Source organism: Stegostoma tigrinum, unplaced genomic scaffold (genome assembly GCF_030684315.1).
Source record: "Stegostoma tigrinum isolate sSteTig4 unplaced genomic scaffold, sSteTig4.hap1 scaffold_49, whole genome shotgun sequence".
Classification (NCBI taxonomy): domain Eukaryota; kingdom Metazoa; phylum Chordata; class Chondrichthyes; order Orectolobiformes; family Stegostomatidae; genus Stegostoma; species Stegostoma tigrinum.
In genome coordinates this window covers 3,518,640-3,537,144 of record NW_026728419.1, presented here as the reverse complement: position 1 = coordinate 3,537,144, position 18,505 = coordinate 3,518,640, and the positions used below count along the sequence as shown (strand labels likewise).

At 47.5% G+C, this 18,505-nt stretch overlaps 2 non-coding genes across 2 annotated transcripts; both read left to right on the top strand.

Annotated features, from left to right (window-relative positions):
* Positions 1-5,928: 5,928 nt before the first annotated feature.
* On the top strand, positions 5,929-6,001 carry trnar-ucg (transfer RNA arginine (anticodon UCG)). The gene has a single exon. It is a non-coding gene; the product is annotated as a tRNA-Arg (tRNA).
* Positions 6,002-11,822: 5,821 nt separating this feature from the next.
* On the top strand, positions 11,823-11,904 carry trnas-uga (transfer RNA serine (anticodon UGA)). The gene has a single exon. It is a non-coding gene; the product is annotated as a tRNA-Ser (tRNA).
* The last annotated feature ends 6,601 nt before the right edge of the window (positions 11,905-18,505 follow it).

Sequence of the window (18,505 nt, the reverse complement as noted above, 5' to 3'; positions counted from 1 at the left end):
GCACGCCTGACCAGTCCATCGATATCTTCTTGCAGACTACACCGACACTCTTCGTTTTCAATGAAGTTCCCAAGTCTTGTGTTGCCTGAAAACGTCTTAACCATGCCTCTGACATTGATCTACAAATCATTAAACGTAACTGTAGGCCAATGAGGGACATTTCCAAACAACCTATAAAACACCAACAGGACGAGGCAAGGTAAACAAAAGATGCATGTTCCCGATCACTGGAGAGTCCAAACCCAGAGGCCACAGCTTGAGGATAAGCTGTAGCCATATAGGAATGAGGTGAGGGGAACGTCATCACCATAAAATAACACATCTGAAGCATTCTGCTCATCACAAGCGGTTGAAGCTAAAAGATTGTTTATTTTTCAAAGACGGAGTTAGTTATGGTTCTTAGGTCTCGTAAAACAGGGAACTAAGTTGGGTGATGTCTATGATCATATTAAATAGTGGACCAGGCTGGAAGGACCGACTGGCCTCTTCCTGCCATAATGTTTCTGTGTCTGCCACATATATCACGTGACCTAGCACAGAGCCTGTTGAAACAACACTGGAAACAGGTTATCAGTGACAAAAACAACCATCAACAATAATCCGTTGTTTCTTGCTGAAAATTTGTATCTGTTTAGATATTCACTCTTCTTTGAGAGATGTATGTAAATAGCTGTGTATTCTTAAACATAGAAACGGTGATTATAGTTGGTGTAGTGTGGGTCATGTCATAGAACGAAAAGCTCCATGACAGCGGGATGTAAAATTGTCCATGAGGATTTGTTTTCCAGATTTGAGAACAGTGCACAATGTTGTTAAATGGAGTCCTATTGAGGCCGCCTCTCTTCTGAACAGATGTGAATGAGCCGCACATTTTGGTGCAGACAATTTCAAAATTCTAAATAAGAAAAAAAAAACACGCAGACTCAGAGATCACAGAAAACCTAATGCATACACAGTGACCATTCGGCCCATTAAAGCATGGAATGTCCCCAGCATGATCTCCGGAACAAGCAGGCTGCTCTGCTGCTTCATGTTCCAGACAAGATGCATTGTTCACTCTTTTCACTGAAAGCGAATGGAGATCGTTGCACGACTGCTGCTGTGAAATCAAATCCTGCATTAATTCTTAACGCAGTTATTTGCTGTGATGTGAAAAGGAGGATAATTGCGATGTGAAATTTTGTTAAATTTCTCTCAGTTCACCCATTTCTGTCCTGGAGAAGGGAACTGATGAGCCGCTATCTCAATCCGCTGCAATCGTTGCTGTGCAGGCACACCCCACTGTTGATCAGTGGGGAAACCCAGCCCCTTTGAAATTGTATCAGTGATAATGGGAACTGCAGATGCTGGAGAATCCAAGATAATGAAATGTGAAGCTGGATGAACACAGCAGGCCAAGCAGCATCTCAGGAGCACAAAAGCTGATGTTTCAGGCCGAGACCCTTCATCATTCTCTGATGAGCAAGCAAATCTTGGAAAAGTGTCAAGTGCATATTTCCTTTCATCAAACGATGTTGACTCAGTTTGACTGCGGTCATCTTTGGTGAATGTTCTGCTATTTTTTCCTTTAAATTGTTCCCTAGCATTTTCCAAATGACAGATAAGCAATTGGAGCAGATGGAAGCCATTTGGCCAATCAGGTCAGCTATACATTTTAATGAGGTCCAGGCTGATCTGGTAATCCTCGACACCACTGTTCTGCTTTATCCACGTGGCCCTTGACTCCTGAAATGACGAAATGTCTGTCTGTCTCAGCCTTGAATATATCAAGCCAGCACAGCCTCTGTTTTCAAGACTTCCACAGATTTGCTTCTCCCTGAGTGTGAGAACACCCACCTTATCGTTGATTTAAATGGGCAACTCGCTTCCCTGAAATAACTCACTCGGGTATAAATCAGAACACAACAAGCCTCCAAAGTTCGGTGTGAACTCACTGGCGTCCCCAGCCCCAGTTGTAAGTATTTAAAGTATTTTGTTTCTAGGCCTCTCATTGAACCAACTGCCCTGATTTGCACGTTAGATTTCCCAAAAATGAATCTGTTCCAAGCGTACTTCGGTGGCTGCGATTTAGGTGGTGGTGAAAGGCGTGATTAAAATAAAAGTACATAATTATTTCTCGATCCATTGCCCTGACATTCAATCTCTCTGCTCATGGAGATGGATCCTTTCCATCCACTCTATCGTTCATCAATGTGTTTAGTTCAGTTCAATCCCACAACAGCCGACTCTGTTCTGATCAAGTACAGGGTGACAGGAGATATTAGGATCATGGTGCAGACATCACAAATCGAGCACTCACCTTTCCTGTTAGAACCATTTCATGAGAAATATTAACAGATGCTCAGTGGCCTGTAGTTGTAGCCAAGTGGTTAAGGCAATGGCTTAGAAATACCTTGGGGTTTCCCCATGTAGGGTCAAATCCTGCCAGCTATATTTCTGTCAAAACAATGTCATGTTTTCTCAGTTCTGGCAGTGCATCGACATTCAGGGCACACATGCTGTGAACAAGAATACAGCTGCACTCAAAACCTCAGCTCTGTTTTTCTTTCCACCAATATCACTGGACCTGTTGAGTTTCTGCAGTATTCTGTGCGTTGATTCTGCAACACTGCTGTTTTTTTCGTGAAATATCTCCAATTTCGGAAAAGTACAGCTGACACAAGACTATTATCATTCCATTCGAGGCAGGTGGGAGTTTGAATTCACTATGAGCCCGTGTTAAGGGCTGCTACAATTGCTTGCCATTTTCTGTGATGCAAATGGCTGTCGCTTTTGACTGTGAAATATGATGTTGGGGGTTTGAAGCCACTGAGGAAGGAACAAGAGCTGTTCTCACTCCACCAGTTCCCTTTTGACTGCACTGTTTCAGGCTTTAATGCAGTCAGGAAGATATTTCCCAAACGTAAATCTTGTCCGGTGAGTGACCAGACTGGTATTTTGATGTTGCTTTCCTTACTTCCATAAAGAGCTGGGGATGCTTCGAGTCAGAACGATGAACAGAAACTGCACTACAGAAAGGAGAAAACAGAGTTCTGAAGAGGGTCTGAAATCTTGATTGAAAATCTTGGCCCACAGATGCTCCCAGATCTGCTGAGCTATTTTTCTGCAGTTTATATTTTGCTTGCAAATGAATGTTTATTTTATCTGTTGGAATAAATCAACCAGAATCACCATGAACCAAATTTCATACTTTAAAAATCTGCTGAGTGATTGGATTCAAACTAACCAGGCAAGAATTCATTCTGCCACAGCTCACCTGACCACCAAAGGCGACCTGAAAAGATAAACAGCATCATACCACTTGCAGTAATCATGGCCAAGTGGTTCAGGTAAAGGGCTCCAAATTTGTTGGGGCATCCCTGTGCTGGTTCAAATCCTGTTGACTGTGGCGGGGGTGGGGGGAAACTGGAGACAAGTGTGAGGGCTGTATGTTCCCTCCATTTTGCATGTGACAGAAATCAAAGCAGTGGGAAACAAACTTTTCACTCAGGGCATCAGTGGTGGGGAGAAGGCAACTCACTGCCTGTCATTGCAGAACAGGCACGAACCTTCATAAACGTCAACCAGTTTGAAGATATCCACTTGCAGGGCCAGCCGTGGTGAGGCTGTGAGCCATCTGCTGGCAAATAAGACTAGAATAGTCAGCCCTGAGAGAGCGTCAGCCAACCCACAGTGTTAATCCCGATTTTTCTTCACAAATACTGCCAGACCTGCTGAACTTATCCAGCAATTTTGATTTTGTTCCGAGAACAGTCAAAGTCTTGAGTTCAACTGGTCAGGCCGGATGGGATGAAGGGTCTTTTTCTGTGCTCGAGCACTCTATGATCATTTGTGGTCAGCTTCGTTTGTGAAGTGACAGGACAGCGTTTTCAAAATGCACCCGAGCCAGGAAGGTGTCGGTCTGACTGTCCCCTCATCTGGCGATCAGACACGTCATCCATTGGGATTGGGGATAACTGGCACTGTGCATGTTCCTGGAATCAGTATCTGGGAGACAGGAAGATGGAATCCTGGTGTCTCTTCGCACAACCATGTGATAACCCATCGCTTCTCAATCCGTTCCTTGTGCCTGACATTCCCTGGACCTGCTGCCAAGGTAAAGATTGGCTTCACGATCTGACTGCATTTGTATCGAGCAGCTCATTGACCTCAGATCTGGGCGGTCAGAGGAAGCTAGAGGTGAGGCAGGGACAGAAGCAGAAAGAGATGCGACATGAAAATGTTTAGAGTTTGTTGTGGCCAAGTTCATACAGGTGAGATTATACACTTGTGAAGGTCTGAATGGTCTTCTTCTGTTCTCAGTTGGTCTGCTCCGAGCTGAATCGTCAAACTTCCTCTCTGAGATGAGAATAATCCGGTCAAGTAGAAACACATTACTTGCATAACAAAGTGTGTAGCTGGATGAACACAGCAGGCCAAGTAGCACCTTACGAGCACATCCAGCTGCACACTTTGTAATCTCAGATTCTCCAGCATCTGCAGTTCCCATTATCTCTGAACGTATTACTTGCAGTCTCTTTTGTCATGCCTGGCAGTAATTCCCAATGCTGTTTCAGACATGAATGACAAAAGGGTCAGGATGCCAGAGACTGCATCATGACACATACACAGTTCACCATTATTAGGGACAGATATCAAAAATTGTGAATAACTACAGAGAAATACAAGAGGCAGAGAGTCGCTGTGGACTCGATGGGCTGAATGTGAATGTGAATGACACCATGGGTTTATCACGTCACTCTCCCTGTCTCTGTGAGGGAGCGGGTGGGGGAGAAACAATAGCTCATTATTAACCCTCCCTTCCACGTTGTACTGTCTGCAGCCCAGCAACTCGGGGTCGTTGGGGGTGTCTCTCAGTGCGTGAGTGTTTCACTCAGATTCACTTAACGCCGGACGCCCTGTTTTCCAGACAAATTCTGAACATCAAACAGGCTGCACAGAAAGATTGCATTTTAAGTTGCTGTACAGACTAATCTCTAGTTTCGACTTCTATCTTTCCCAGCAGCTCTCCATCTTTCTGTCTGCCTCTGATCAATGTCATTTGATGAAAGTTCCAAATCGCCTTTAAAATTTGCTACACAAGTCTGATTCCATGCCTTCTGCTCCTTCCTTCTTCCAGTGTTTGACAGACAGCGACAAAGTGTATACCACTCCCAGCACTGCCTGCCCGTGGCTAAATGGCTGAATGCATTTGTTGATGGAGAGAGCTCTGACTCCGTGGTAGAGAGACAGAACAAAAAGAAAATATTCACTGCTGCATTGGGAAGTAGGATTTTTTTTAAGCAACACGTTCAGATATCTTATTACATACCTCTGGAGCAGATAAAACTTGAACTCTTTCTCCTACATCCAAGGTAGGGAGACTATCACTGCCTGAGTGGCACCTCATTTATTGTTAAGTGGGGTGTCCTCAGACTGCGTCATTGGCCTTGTGGTCTGATTCTCACATCAGGTGGCTGTTAGAAATGTGACAAGTTGCTGGCTTGAATCCTACATGAGCCGTTGTTGCCTCTGATGTATTTTTTTAATGTTTGGGGGAGCTTGGGGGTGGTTCTTTATGAAATCAATTTCAGCCTATGATCAAAAAGGGTGTTTGCTGCGAACACATCACATGCATTCACTTACCTGACCAAAGTTTAGGGTTAGTAATCGTATGAAATTATGTTTCACTGGATTGGTCGGTAAACTTGCACAATAACTGAATGAAATGATGCCAAGTCTCAGCAGAGAAACAGATGACAATGAAGCAGTCATCTGAGGACAAATTTGTTTTTGTTTTGCAAGTGAAATTTTCTGCTTCACAAAATGAGGCCCATTGAAATGAAGCAGTGACAGAGATTGCCTTTGCTGCTGCTCACCTCATGTATCACATTTCCACCTTGGACCCTGTAAACATCTCAACTCAACAAGAAGCCAGTTCATCATTTCGAGCCAGTGGCGTAATGGATAACGCGTCTGACTTCGGATCAGAAGATTGCAGGTTCGAGTCCTGCCTGGCTTGAGTGCAACCTGCCCATTTTCAAGGCTAGCAAGATGACATGTTCACCTGAAGTTGGAATATAGGGTGGGTGATTTCGTTGCCAATTCCCTGAAGCTAAACTACGAAATTGGAAGTTGAGCAGTTTTGGGGACCTTTTCAGCTCACTGTTGGCTTCATTTCTGAGCTCAGAACAACAGGTCTCATTGCTTGGAGAACTTGCTTGTGCTCCATATAAATCTGCCTGTTGTGGGCAAAACATGTGTGGGGACAGAGAGTGAACGTGAAGCGCCTGGAGTTAGTGTCATCCTGAGCAATGTGCCTGTGTATCTCCCTCTGTGGCTAAACATGAGGATGAGTTCCATAAGTAGGCTGTACCACTGTTTTACAGTCACAAAACCTTGATTACAGGGTTAATCTCAATGACGTTTGCCTTTGATGTGTCAGAATGCACAACACGGTGGGCCAAATGCTGGAAAATGAGATTAGAATAGGATAGATGCCTGATGACACACACAGACACAATGGCCCTGATAGTCTCTTTCCACGCGATAATAACTCAGACTGGGAGAAACTGACCTGTCACCAAAAGGATCGAAAATGGAAAGGCAAAAACAACGTTTTTGAGAAATGATACAAGCATCTCCGGCATGTTCTTTGGTTGTCTAGTGGTTCGGATTTGGCGCTTTTGGAACCACGGCCCTGGTTTGAAATACTGAGTGGAAGATCTTACCTCCTCGCTTTTAGCGATGACAGCTTTGCTGACTCATTGTACTTTTATTCATTAACTGGCGTCTCTGGCTCGGCAGCATTTATTCAATCAACCACATTGCTGGGGCTTTGTAGTCACATGTAGGCCAGACCAGGTGAGGATGGGCAGTTTCTGTCCCTAAAGGGCATTAGTGAACCGGAGGGTTCTTCCGACAATCGATTGCATGGATTGCATCGCCTCCCTATGAGGAGAAGGAAAGGGGCTGTGAGGTAACTAACTGTGTCCCAAACGATACTCAAGCTCACGTGAAACAAAGAACTGTGGATGCTGGGAATCTGAAACAAAAACAGGAACTGACAGAGAGGCCCAGCAGGCCTGGCAGCATCTGTGGAGAGGTACAGTTAACATTTCAGATCCACTGACTGTTCATCAGAACCAGGTCAGTTATGCCTTTTTATATTATAATGCCAGGGAAATGATCACTTATATCTGTCAAATCAGCATATTTATTAAAATATCACATTAATTTCCCATCGTCAACTTTACTACTTTAACAGACTTTTATCGCCTGTAATGCTGCTTCCGTGGCCCTCAGGTGGTAAAAGGCTCTGCTTAAAAGGGTTTATTTGCCTTTTCCTTTCAGTTAGTTAGCAGCGATGTCGAATGGAGAATTGGTCCTTTTAGTGTCTGCCTCAATATGCATCTCTATTTGTCTCTGGGTATTCACCTCACCAAATTTTATATTCTCCAACTCTGTCCATCCATATTGAGGGCAGCACAGTGGCACAGTGGTTAGTACTACTGCCCCACAGTGCCAGCCACCAGGGTTCAATTCCAGCCTTGGGCGACTGTCTGTGTGGAATTTGTGTAATCTCCCCGTGTCTGCATGGGTTTCCTTCCACAGTCCAAAGATGTGCAGGGTGGGTGGATTGGCCATGCTAAATTGCACGTCGTGTTTAGGAATGTGTAGATTAGGTGGGTTATAGGGAGGTGGGATGCTTTGAGGTTCAGTGTGGACTTGTCGGGCCAAAGGGCCTGTTTCCACATTGTAGGGATTCTCTATCTATATCCCTCATTTCCCGTTGCTGCTCTTTGAAAAGTCTGATGACTGGACAGTGTTTCAGACTGGAGCTGCTGAGAGACTTTCCCACCCCGATTGTAAAGCCTGGAACTGGGCTCACATTCTCCAAATAGTGTTTCTGTTACTTAGGACTGAGCCAAGGAGACATTTATTCCCTCAAAACATGATGAGTGTTTCGACTTCTAAATAGAATTCCTAATCCACCAGAAAAGAAACAAAATGCCACAATTATATGATTGCTGTGATGTTTTTACTGTTGGTGTAAAATGAATGAATGGTGACAGCAGAGAATGAGTGTGATCAGCTCGTGGTGCCTGTCTCATTACCACAATATTCCGCAGGAAGGCTGCAGTTTATTCTGCCTCACCTTGTTATCCCGACCAAACCTCAGGATGAATTATTTGTTAGCAGGAAACCATTCCCTGATGGGGAGAAAACAGGTGACAGGAGTGCCAGCATCAAATGATAACTGTCTGCACTAAAACATAGGAACCATGCTCAGTTCTCTGCACCAACAGGGCAAGTAATGGCTGAGTGGTATTGTCGCTGGACTGTTTATTCAGAAAGTCAGGTAACGTTCTGGAGACCAAAGTTCAAATATCACCCCCAGAAAATGATGGGATTTCAATTCAATAAATATGTGTAATTTAGAATGCAATGATGGCCATACATCCATTATCAGGGGACCAAAACCGATGCGGTTCCCTAATGTCCTTCAGGCATCCTTAATCCTTATTGATCGCGCCTACGTCTGACTCCAGACCCACAGCAAACATGGTGGGTAATTAGCAACGGGCAATAGATGTTGGCCGAGCCAGTGACACCTTCAGTCTGTGAATGAATAAAGCGGGGGCAAGTAACTTTGTTGTTATATGGCATTTCAGAAGCGTTGAAACAAGGAATCTTCAATGTAAAGCTCAGGCACCGCTGGGATTTTAACTCAAGATCGCCTGTTTACTGCACACTGATTTTTTTTACCCATCCATTAGGGCATTTCCTTAACCACGCAATCACAGTAACTTGGGGAACTTTCCTGTATCAGTGTTACTCAGTGTGAATTTCAATCTACCACCACTTTTCAACACGGATTGTTGACAGCTCAATATTCTCCTGTGAAAATACATGGAATGAGACAATTTTCTCCTGAGATAATGGGAACTGCAGATGCTGGAGAATCCAAGATAATAAAGTGTGGAGCTAGATGAAGACACCAGGCCAGCGAGCATCTCAGGAGCACAAAAGCTGACGTTTTGGGCCTGGACCCTTTGGTTTAAAACCGACAATTTCACCTGTTTCAGCTGACAAGATAAAGAGCATGGGCCCATCCTCTTGGGGCCCATGAACAACGTTAACACACACTGAGGGAACCTAACAAGAAGAATAGGTTCATTTTGGTTACTGAGCAAATGTAAAGCCTGGCCCATTGGAGCCAACATTGATCCTTGCACCAACAGTTCCACACTCACTTCCTGCCTCATGCCCCCGCCCCCCCCCTCACAGCCATTGTTGCTTTTCCCATTGCTTCACTCCCACACTTTGCTTCTGAACGTGTTCCTGACCAATTGTAGGTGTTCAGTTAGAAACTACAACTTGAACCCGAATGCCTGGGATAGGACTTCATTCAATGGGATTGGATTTATTGCCCTTCCCTAATTAACCCACAGATGGAGGTGATGAGTTACTTTATTGAACACTCAAACTCCTTAGCACTTGGGTACAGCTTTGATGTTATTAGGAAGGGAGTTCCTGGATTTAGAAGCAGCGACGCTGAAGGAACAGTGGCACAGTTCAAACTCAGAATGGTGAGATACTTGGAGGGGAGTTTGTTGTGGTCAAATTCCCATGAAACTGCTGCTATTACCCTTCAATGTGAAGGCAAGCTCTCATTGGACTGATTCTGCTAGATCCAGGGTGTGTGTTCTGTGCATAACCAGCAACTCATTTTCATTCCTGAGGTTAACAGGAAGAGATATAAATCTTCATTTCCTAAGTGGGAATTGCATCCATGCCTGAGCGATGCAAGCACTAAAAGCCAACCAATTTACTTGACACTAATCCAAGCAACCTGACTTGCACACACTCCCAAGTCTGTTCTTACACCAGAAGCACCTTCACCAGCGAAGTGTCTTTCTCCAAGTTTTGAAATGATTCATATTATTGCCCTGCGTTTCAAAGCGGAGAAAACGGGGCTGTAATAATCTGATGTTGTTCAGTAGATGTATTGCAGAAAAGCTTCTGTTAACTGGTGATAGCAAGAACTGCAGATCCTTTATTCATACGCAGGATGAGGGGGATGTTTGGAGAGGCCAACATTTATCAGCCGTTTCCAATTTCCAGAGAGGGCAGAAAAGAGTTGACCACCTTGCTGTGGGTCTTGAGTCACATATAGGCCATACCAGGTAAGGATGGCAGTTTCCTTCCTGAAAAGATATCAGTGAACCAGGTAGGCTTTTCCCAACAATTGACTTCACTCCCAAAATGACGAAATGTCTGTCTATCTCAGCCTTGAACATACCTCGCCTTGTCAGAACACAACGGGTTAAGCAGCATCAGAGGAACAGGAAAGCTTGATGTTTCACGTCGGGACCCTTCTTCACAAATGGGGGAGGGGAAGGGGATTCTGAAATAAATAGGGAGACGGCGGAAGCGGATAGAAGATGGAGAAAGGTGAAGATAGGGTGAGAGGAGACAGACAGGTCAAAGAGTCAGGGTGAGAGCCAGTGAAGGTGAATGTAGGTGGGGAGTTAAGGGGGGATTAGGTCAGTCCAGGGAGGATGGACAGGTCAGGGGGCGGGATGAGGTTAGTGGGTAGGGGGTGGGGTTGGGGCTTGAGATGGGAGGAATGGTTAGGGAGGCGGGGACTAGCTGGGCTGTTTTTGGTGACATGTCCATCCTGGGCCTCCTGCATTAAGACAATGACGTCACCCGAAAGATGCAGGAACAGGATCTCATATTGCGCTTGGGAACTCTGCAGCCCAAGGGTATCAACGTGGATTTCACAAGGTTCAAAATCTCCCCACCCCTGACCACATGCCAGAATGTCCTGGGAACTGGAATCACAGGACAATGAAGAGTGAACTTTCTGATTGAGCACAAACAGTCCAGACACCTGCCATTTCTTTAAGAGGCTGGGCATTGACACAGGTGTTATTGGGACATGAACTGAGCTGAGACATGGGAAGAATTCTTTTTCCTGTGCGTCAGGAATTCAAATCTCATCTCAGCTCTGGGACAATGAGAAAACTGAGAAATAGACAAGACACTGAAAGGGTCAATGTGAGACGGGCCCGGTTGTAGAAGATCTGGTTCCCAGTGATGTGGATGGGTCTGCAGAGGGTAAGATCAGTCTGATCCCATGTCTCCCCAATGAATGTCCCAGGTTTTATTTTGGAAAAGTACAGCTGATACAAAACAATTGTCATTCCAAGTGAGGCAGTTGGAAGTTTGAATTCACTACAAGTCCGCTTTCAGGGCTGCTGCAAGAGCTCGCCATTTTCTGTGGTTCAATTGGCGGGTGCTTTCGACTGTGAAATGTGAAGTTGGTGGTTTGAGGTCACTGAGAAAGGAACAAGTGCTGTTCTCCCTCCACCAGTTCCCTTTTGAGTATACAGTTACGGGTTTTAATGCAGTCAGGAAAATGTTCACCAAACGGAAATCTTGTCTGGGGCGTGACCATAAAGTTATTTCTATGTTGCTTTAATAGCTACAATAAAGAGCTGGGAATGCTTGGAATCAGAATCAAAAACCTAAACTGCCCTACAGAAAGGAGAAAACAGAGTTTTGAAGAAGTTCTGAAATGTTGACTCAAATCCTGGGCCAAAGATGCTACCAGATCTGCTGAGTTTTTTTTTCCTGCAATGCATATTTTCATTTGCAAGTGAACGTTTATTTTGTCTATTGGAATTAAACAACCGGAATCACCATGTATTGCATTAAACACTTTCGAAATCTGCAAAGTGATTGGATTCAAACAAACACTGCAATAATTCCTCCACAGTGTGACTGGTCATGGAAAGTGACCTGAAAAGACAAACAGCAGGGCATTTCTCCCATTCGTCATGGCCGAGTGGTTAAGGCAATGGATTTGAAATCCATTGGGTTCTTCCTGCGCAGGTTTGAATCCTGCTGACTACGGTTGAAAGCTGAGTAGAAACGCAAAGGCTGTTTATGACAGGAGTCAAAGCAGGACCAGCAAGACTTTTTACTGAGATTGCCAATGGTATGAAAAGGCAAATCTCTGCCGGTCATGTTCAAACAAACCAAACCTTTATAAAAGTTGTGATCAGAGATAATGGGAACTGCAGATGCTGGAGGATCCAAGATAACAAGGTGTGAAGCTGGATGAACACAGCAGGCCAAAAAGCATCTCAGGAGCACAAAAGCTGACGTTTTGGGCCGAGACCCTTCATCAGAGAGGGGGATGGGGTAAGGGTTCTGGAATAAATAGGGACAGAAGGGGAGGCGGACCCACTCCCCATCCCCCTCTCTGGTGAAGGGTCTAGATCCAAAACGTCAGCTTTTGTGCTCCTGAGATGCTGCTTGTCCTGCTGTGTTCATCCAGCTTCACACTTTGTTATCTTCATAAAAGTTAACGTGTTTTCGGATATAAACTTGCAGGGATATCCATGGTGAGGCGGTGAGCCATTTGCTGGAACTCCAAACTAAATTTTCTCATGGCGTTGAAAGTGAAATAAGCTTTGAATTCTTGATCTGCAGGCAACGAAAATCATTTGAAGGTCTCACCGAGAACAGCAAAGGGGAGGGGAAGCTGAAATAGTCCACAAGCTGCCCATGGGTATGTGCCAATTTATGAACCCCACCGACCGAATCACTGCAGTTGCTGGGAATGAAAAAAAAAACACAAAAACCCAGGCTGAGCATTATGAACCTTTAGAAGGGAGGGGAGAATGAAGTGTGAACCTGTACAACTGAACAAAGACAGTCAGGCACCTTGCCCTTCTTGAAGAGGCTCACACATTGACTCTGATATTCTCGGGGACATTTGTTGCTGTGTGTGCAAGTATTCTATGTAATTTTCTCCTACACGGATAACTTATATATAAGCCAAGTGTCAGCTTTTGACACCTCCTCTTACGGTCCCCATGATCATAACCCCACCGCAACCACCAAAACAGCATCTCCCAGACCGCCCATAACCTCATCACCAGCAGCCTCATGCCTCAGCGTTCGCCAACCCCTCACGGCCCGCTTCTACGCACTTCCCAAAATCCATAAACCTGACTGCCCTGATCGACCCAGCGTCCCTGCTCCTGCCCCACCGAACTTATCTCCACTTATCTCGACTCTTTTTCCTCCCCCCGGTCCAGGTGCTCCCCACCTACATCCAGGACACCACCCAATCCCTCCACCTCCTCCAAAACATTCGAATCCTTGGCCGTCAACACCTCATCTTCATCATGGATGTCCAATACCTGTATACTTGCATTCTCCTAAAAAGCTCTCTGCTTCTTCCTGTCCCGCAAGCCAGACCAGTCCCCCTTCACCGATAGGCACCAAACTGAACTCGTCCTTAATCTGAGCAACTTCTCCTTTAACTCCAGCCACTTCCTGCAGATGAAAGGGGTGGCCACAGTGGCACAAACTGTACCTGCCTCTTTGTGGGAAATATGGAACAGTCCCTTTTCCACAGTTACACTGGCCCTATCCCCCCACCTCTTCTTCTGTTACATCGATGACTGTATCAATGCTGCTCCATTCTCGCACGAGGAGCTTGCACATTTCATCTACCTTTCCAACACCTTCCACCCCAACCTGACGTTCACCTGGGCCATTTCTGATACCTGTTTGTCCTTCCTAGACCTCTCTGCTCCCAAAATGAGGTGATCTACTACCGGACATCTGAGGTGTCTTTGTTTTTCAAGGACGGCAATGGCCGCACACACACACACACACACACACACACACACACACACACACACACACACACACACACACAAACACACACACAAACACACACACACACACACACACACACACACACACACACACACACACACACACACACAGACACACACACACAACCCCCCCGCAACAGTGGTTGCAAATACCCTTGACCCCATCTTTTGCATTTCCCACACCTCAGCCCTTACACTCCCTCCCCACAATCAAAACAAATAGAGAATTCTCCTTGTCCTCACGTATCACCCCATCAATCTCCGGATCTAACACATCATTCTCCATCACTTTCACCACCCACAATCTGACCCCACCACCAAAGACATTTTTCCCTCCCCACCCTGATCAGCTTTCTGGAGGGACCACGCTCTCCATGGCTCCCTCTTCCACTCCACACTTCCCACGAGCCCCACCAGCCCTGGCACCTTTCCCTGCAACCGCAGGAAGTGCTACACCTGCCCCTACACCTCCCTCCTCACTTCCATTCCAGGCGCCAAGAAAACCTTCCACACTAAACAGATGTTCACCTGTACATCTGCTGATGAGGTCTTTTGCACCCTCTGTTCCCAATGTGGCTTCCTCTACATCAGGGAGACCAAACGCAGGCTGAGAGATCACAGGGAGCATTTACACTCAGTTTGTGACAAACAACAACTCCCAGTCGTAAAACCACTTCAACTCCCCCTCCTGCTGCCTTGATGACATGACCATCCCGGGCCTCCTCCAGTGTCACGACGATGCCACCCGAAGGTTGGAGGAACAGGACCTCATATTCGGCCTGGGAACCCTGCAGTCCTGTGGTATTAATGTGGACTTCACAAGCTTCAAAATCTCCCCAACCCTGACCTCATCCCAAGATCAGTGCCCGCTCATCCCTGCCCCTTGACTTGCCCATCTTCTCTCGAACATATTCACCTCTCCCTCCTCACTGAACAACCCACATCCCCACTCCCTTCCTACACTCACCTCTTCAAGCTTCATACCCGCCTCATTGACCTGTCTATCTTCTTTCCCACCCTATCCACTCAACTATCTACCTGCTATCACTGTCCACCCATTTATTTCAGAGACCCCTCACCCTCCCCATTTCTGAAGAAGGGCCCAGACCTGAAACGTCAAGTTTCCTGATACTCCATTGCCGCCCGGCCTGCTGTGTTCACCCAGCTCCACGCCTTGTTATATCAGACACTTCTTTTGTCTCTTCTTCTCCATCACCAATCCCCTTCACTTGACAGCTTTTATCGGCGAAATTCTCCCAGCCTTCACCCGCTCATTCCCTCTGTTCACCGTCCACACACCCCCCCCCGCCCACTTTCTATGCCCTTGCTCACTGATCTGAACCAATCTCCCAGTTTCGGAGTCCACAGCAGAGAAAAAGGCCCTTTGGACCATCGAATTATTGCTGGTCAAATAACTATTCAAGTGTCATTTCCAGCACTTTTCCCAGAGATGTGTCCGAAATGTCATCACAATTCAACAGAAATTGCTGAAAAAACTCTGTATGTCTGGCACCATCTGCGGAGAGAATAGATCTAAGGAAGGGAAACTTGACACAAAATGTTAACTCTGATTTCTGTTCACAGATACTGCCAGACCTGCAGAACTTTGTCAACAATTGTATCAGAGATAATGGGAACTGCAGATGCTGGAGAATCCAAGATAATAAAGTGTGAAGCTGGATGAACACAGCAGGCCAAGCAGCTTCTTAGGAGCACAAAAGCTGACGTTTCGAGCCTGGACCCTTCATCAGAGAGGGGTTGGGGTGAGGGTGTGGAATATACAGGGAGAGAGGGGGAGGCGGACCGAAGATGGAGAGAAAAGAAGATAGGTGGAGAGGACAGTACAGGTGGGGAGGTAGGGAGGGGTGAGGTCAGTCCAGAGAAGATGGAGAGGACAAGCAGGTGGGGTGAGGTTAGTAGGTAGGAACTGGAGGTGCGGCTTGAGGTGGGAGGAAGGGGTGGGTGAGAGGAAGAACAGGTTAGGGAGGCACAGACAGGCTGGGCTGGTTTTGGGATGCAGTGGTGGGAGGGGATGAGCTGAGCTGGTTGTGTGATGCAGTGGGGGGAGGGGACGAACTGGGCTGGTTTTGGGATGCGGTGGGGGAAGGGGAGATTTTGAAGCTGGTGAAGTCCACATTGATACCATTGGGCTGCAGGGTTCGCAAGCGGAATATGAGTTGCTGTTCCTGCATCCTTCGGGTGGCATCATTGTGGCACTGCAGGAGGCCCATGATGGAGATGTCATCTAAAGAATGGGAGGGGCAGTAGAAATGGTTCGCGACTGGGAGGTGCAGTTGCTTATTACGAACAGAGAGGAGGTGTTCGGCAAAGCGGTCCTGAAGCCTCCGCTTGGTTTGCCCAATGTAGAGGAGGCCACACCGGGTACAATGGATACAGTATACCACATTGGTAGATGTGCAGGTGAACCTCTGCTGAATATCGAAAGTGATCTTGGGGCCAGGGATAGGGGTGAGGGAAGAGGTGTGGGGGAAATTGTAGCATTTCCTACAGTTGCAGGGGAAGGTGCTGGGTATGGTGGGGTTGGAGGGCAGTGTGGAGCGAACAAGGGAGTCATGGAGAGAGTGGTCTCTCCGGAAAGCAGACATGGGTGGGGATGGAAAAATGTCTTTAGTGGTGGGGCCGGATTGTAGATGGCGGAAGTGTCAGAGGATGATGCGTTGTATCCGGAGATTAGTCGGGTGGTGTGTGAGAACGAGGAGGATCGTCTTTGGGCGGTTGTGGCGGGTGCGGGGTGTGAGGGATGTGTTGCGGGAAATGCGGGAGAAGCGGTCAAGGGCGTTCTCGACCACTGTGCGGTAAAGTTGCGGTCCTTGAAGAGCGTGGATATCTGGGGTGATCGGGAGTGGAATGCCTCATTCTGGGAGCAGACGCAGCGGAAGCGGAGGAATCGGGAATAGGGCATGGAATTTTTGCAGGGAGGTGGGTGGGAGGAGGTGTATTCCAGGTAGCCGTGGGAGTCGGTGTGCTTGAAATGGACATCAGTTACAAGCTGGTTGCCTGAGATGGAAACTGAGAGGTCCAGGAAGGTGAGGGATGTGTTCGAGATGGCCCAGGTGAACTGGAGGTTGGTGTGGAAGGTGTTGGTGAAGCGGATGAACTGTTCGAGCTCCTCTGGGGAGCAAGAGGCGGCAACAATACAGTCATCAATGTAACGGAGGAAGAGGTGGGGTTTGGGGCCTGTGTAGGTGCAGAAGAAGGACTGTTCCACATAACCTAAAAAGAGCCAGGCATCCCTGGGGCCCATTCGGTTGCTTATGGCCACCCACTTTGTCTGTAGGAAGTGGGAGGAATCAGAAGAGAAGTTGTTGAGGGTGAGGACGAGTTCGGCTGGGCGGATGAGGGTGTCGCTGGAGGGGGACAGGTTGGGCCTCCGGGACAGGAAGAGGCGGAGGGCCTTGAGGCCATCTGCATGTGGAATATACGTGTATAGGGACTGGATGTCCATTGTGAAAATGAGGTGTTGGGGGCCAGGGAATTGGAAGGTCTGGAGGAGTTGGACGGCACGGGTGGTGTCACGGACGTAGGTGGGGAGTTCCTGGACCAAAGGGGAGAAAATGGAGTCCAGATAGGTGGAGATGAGTTCGGTGGGGCAGGAACAGGCTGAGACAATGGGTCAACCAGGGCAGGCAGGTTTGTGGGTTTTGAAAAGGAGATAGAAACGGGCCAGTGCGGGGTTGGGGTGTGGATTTTTGGACGGCCCGTTTCTATCCCCTTCCCAAAATCCACAAACCTGCCTGCCCTGGTCGGACCAAAGGGGAGAAAATGGAGTCCAGATAGGTGGAGATGAGTTCGGTGGGGCAGGAACAGGCTGAGACAATGGGTCAACCAGGGCAGGCAGGTTTGTGGGTTTTGAAAAGGAGATAGAACCGGGCCAGTGCGGGGTTGGGGTGTGGATTTTTGGACGGCCCGTTTCTATCCCCTTCCCAAAATCCACAAACCTGCCTGCCCTGGTCGACCCATTGTCTCAGCCTGTTCCTGCCCCACCGAACTCATCTCCACCTATCTGGACTCCATTTTCTCCCCTTTGGTCCAGGAACTCCCCACCTACGTCCGTGACACCACCCGTGCCCTCCAACTCCTCCAGAACTTCCAATTCCCTGGTCCCCAACACATCATTTTCACGATGGACGTCCAGTCCCTATACACCTGTATTCCACATGCAGATGGCCTCAAGGCCCTCCGCTTCTTCCAGTCCCGCAGGCCCGACTAGTCCCCCTCCACCGACACCATCATCCGCCTAGCCGAACTCGTCCTCACCCTCAATAACTTCTCTTTTGATTCCTCCCACTTCCTACAGACAACGTGGGTGGCCATGGGCACCCGCATGGGCCCCAGCTATGCCTGCCTCTTTGTCGGTTCCGTGGAACAGTCCCTCTTCCGCACCTACACAGGCCCCAAACCCCACCTCTTCCTCCGTTACATTGATGACTGTATCAGAGCCACCTCTTGCTCCCCAGAGATGCTCGAACAGTTCATCCACTTCACTATCACCTTCCGCCCCAACCTCCTGTTCACCTGGGCCATCTCCAAAACATCCCTCACCTTCCTGGACCTCTCAGCATCCATCTCAGGCAACCAGCTTGTAACTGATGTCCATTTCAAGCCCACCAACTCCCACAGCTACCTAGAATACACCTCCTCCCACCCACCTTACAGCAAAAATTCCATCCCCTATTCCCAATTCCTCCGCCTCCGCTGCATCTGCTCCCAGGATGAGGCATTCCACTCCCGCACATCCCAGATGTCCAAGTTCTTCAAGGACCGCAACTTTAACCCCAAAGTGGTCAAGAACGCCCTTG